This window comes from Schistocerca nitens, chromosome 3 (assembly GCF_023898315.1).
Source record: "Schistocerca nitens isolate TAMUIC-IGC-003100 chromosome 3, iqSchNite1.1, whole genome shotgun sequence".
NCBI classification, from domain to species: Eukaryota; Metazoa; Arthropoda; class Insecta; order Orthoptera; family Acrididae; genus Schistocerca; species Schistocerca nitens.
Window position 1 is genome coordinate 733,594,029 of NC_064616.1, and position 3,653 is coordinate 733,597,681.

Below are 3,653 nucleotides of genomic sequence, written 5' to 3' on the forward strand. Positions count from 1 at the left end.
TTATCTTGTATGTTTGTGTGCAGAAGCAGTGCCATAGGCATTTTCCATTACATTATTTAGTTATAATATTTAAAAAGCAGTTTAGATACATGAACCAATTAAGTGCTGTGTCTACTTTCTTATTATGTTCTTATTTATCTACTTTAGGTGTAATACTCCTTGTGTTATGAGTCTGTGCCTAACGTTGTTATTGTGTTTGTTTCATTTTCTGTGCCTGTATCTGTATCAGTGTCTGTGGCTGTGTCTGAGTTTGTGTCTTCCCACGGATTCTGTTGTCAAGTTTGTTGTGTGTCTGTTCGAGATGTGCCGAACGGATTTCCTTGTCTATAGGTGTCATGCGGTGCTCTTGAGTAAGGCAAACGTATACCATCTGATATACCACTGAGGTGATCAAACCAACGTTCTGGTTACAGTTGTTTAATGCCATACAGTACTCTCGGTAGTTTTCAGAGAAAAATATCGCACAGCAGTTACTCGTTTCGGCCGTCGCATTGTCTCAAGAATTAAAAAGAGAAGCTTATACAGAGTGGTACATTGATAGTGACCGGACCAAATATCTCACGAAATAAGCGTCAAACGAAAAAACTGCAAAGAACGAAACTTCTCTAGCTTGAAGGGGGAAACCAGATGGCGCTATGCTAGGCCCGCTAGATGGCGCTGCCATAGGTCAAACGGATATCAACTGCGTTTTTTAAAATAGGAACCCCCATTTTTTATTACATATTCGTGTAGTACGTAATGAAATATAAATGTTTTAGTTGGTCCGCTTTTTTCGATTTGTGATAGCGCTGTAATAGTCACAAACATATGGCTCACAATTTTAGACGAACAGTTGGTAACAGGTAGGTTTTTTAAATTAAAATACAGAACGTAGGCACGTTTGAACATTTTATTTCGGTTGTTCCAATGTGATACATGTACCTTTGTGAACTTATCATTTCTGAGAAAGCATGCTGTTACCAGCGTGATTACCTGTAAATACCACATTAATGCAATAAATGCTCAAAATGATGTCCGTCAACCTCAATGCATTTGGCAATACGTGTAACGACGTTCCTCTCAACAGCGAGTAGTTCGCCTTCCGCAATGTTCGCACATGCATTGACAATGCGCTAACGCATGTTGTCAGGCGTTGTTGGTGGATCACGATAGCAAATATCCTTCAACTTTCCCCACACAGAGAAATTCGGGGACGTCAGATCCGGTGAACGTGCGGGCCATGATATGGTGCTTCGACGACCAATCCACCTGTCGTCATACATTGCATCATTTAGATTGCCATCGATAAAATCGGGGCCAATTATCCTTCCTCCCATAATGCTGCACCATACATTAACCCGCCAAGATCGCTGCTGTTCCACTTGTCGCAGCCATCGTGGATTTTCCGTTGCCCAATAGTGCATATTATGCAGGTTTACGTTACCGCTGTTGGTGAATGACGCTTCGTTGCTAAATAGAACGCGTGCAAAAAATCTGTCATCGTCCCGTAATTTCTCTTGTGCCCAGTGGCACGGACACTTGGATGATGTCGTCCAGGATACCGAGCAGCATACATAGCACACGCTCGTTGGGCATTTTGATCACAATACATCAACACGATATCTACCATTTACGCAATTGGTAAACGGTCCATTTTAACACGGGTAATGTATCACGAAGCAAATACCGTCCGCACTGGCGGAATGTTACGTGATACCGCGTACTTATAAGGTTTGTGACTATTACAGCGCCATCTATCACAAAGCGAAAAACTAAAACATTCATATTTCTTTACGTACTACACGAATAAGTAATAAAAAATGGGGGTCCTATTTAAAAAGATGCAATTTATATCCGATTGACCTATGGCAGCGCCATCTCTCCGGCCAATCATAGCGCCATCTGGTTTTCCCCTTCAAGCTAGACGAGTTTCGTTCTTTGTAGTTTTTTCGTTTGATGCTTTTTTCGTGAGATATTTGGCCTGGTTACTATCAATGGACCACCCTGTATACAGAGTTGAATGAAGGTCATTTTTGGCATCACAATATCGACTGAAGATGCATAATGTGCATAGTTATGCAAAGTCTTGTTAAACTAAGCTCATTGGAAAAAATAAATTGTCTGATGAAAAGTATCCGGACACTCCTATGTGCCCTAATGCAAAACTGACCACTAGATGTCACGAGAGGTGGACCAGTCAGTATAAAAGAAGTACTGTGTTGTCAGTAGAGAAGCAGTAACAGCAGAATTCCTCGGTCAGGAGAGCTCAGAGACGCGATCGTGGATTCAGCCTTTCCAAACCCGCCCAATTCGACTGTTGGTGGTATGATGGTTAAGTGGAAATGCGAGGGAGCAACTGTGGCTAAATCAAGGCCAGGCAGACCTAATGTACTCATGGACAGGGGCCGTCGAGCATTGCGGAGGGTGGTTATAAGCAATCACAAAACATCAGCGAAAGGAATCGCTCGCGAGTTTCAAAACGTTACCAATAGTCATGCTAGCACAATTACTGTGGACACGGAGTTAAAAAGAATTGGTTACATTTGTAAAGCAGCTACTCACAAGCCACACATGTAATCAATGATAAGCGACGCTTGAGGTGGTGTAAAGTGGGACGCCACTGTACAGTGGATGACTGGAAACAAGTGATTTGAAGTGATAAGTTACTTTATAGCTTGTGATAGGGTTTGGGTCTGTATAATACATGGAGAAAGTTACTTGCCATCTTGTGTAATACCAAAAGTGCAGTGCAGAGGAGGTGGTGATATACACACATCAACAAAAGTTTTGGATCGACTAGGTGCCCCCCAGTAGCTGAGTGGTCAGCGCGACAGAATATCAATCGTAAGGGCCCAGGTTCGATTCCCGGCTGGGTCGGAGATTTTCTCCGCTCAGGGACTGGGTGTTGTGTTGTCCTAATCATAATCATTCCATCCCCATCGACGCGCAAGTCGCCGAAGTGGCATCAAATCGAAAGACTTGCACCCGGCGAACGGTCTACCCGATGGCAGGTCCTAGCCACACGACATTTACATTTTATTTACCTCGGTGCCGAGAGTACCGGAACCTGTACAGAAAATTGGAATAGAGATCAACATAAACATCATTTCCACCTTTTTTATTGTTCATGAAAACCACACATTGGATGTTGTACCACCATAAAGCGAAACTTTCCGAGGTGGTGGTCCAGACTGCTGTACACACCAGTACCTCTAATACCCAGTAGAAGGTACTCTTGCATTGATGCATGCCTGTATTCGCCGTGGCATACTATCCACACGTTCATCAAGCACTGTTGGTCCAGATTGTCCCAATCCTCAACGGCGATTCGGCGTAGATCCTTCAGAGTGGTTGGTGCGTCACGTCGTCCATAAACAGCCCTTTTCCATCTATCCCAGGCATGTTCGATAGGGTTCATGTCTGGAGAACATGCTGGCCACTCTACTCGAGCGATGCCGTTATCCTGAAGGAAGTCATTCACAAGATGTGCACGGTGGGGGAGCGAATTGCCGTCGACGATATGCTGACGATATGGTTGCACTATCGGTCACAGGATGGCATTCGCGTATCGTACAGTGGTTACGGCATCTTCCATGACCACCAGCGGCGTACGTCGGCCCCACATAATGTCACCCCAAAACAGCAGGGAAACTCCACCTTGCTGCACTCGCTGG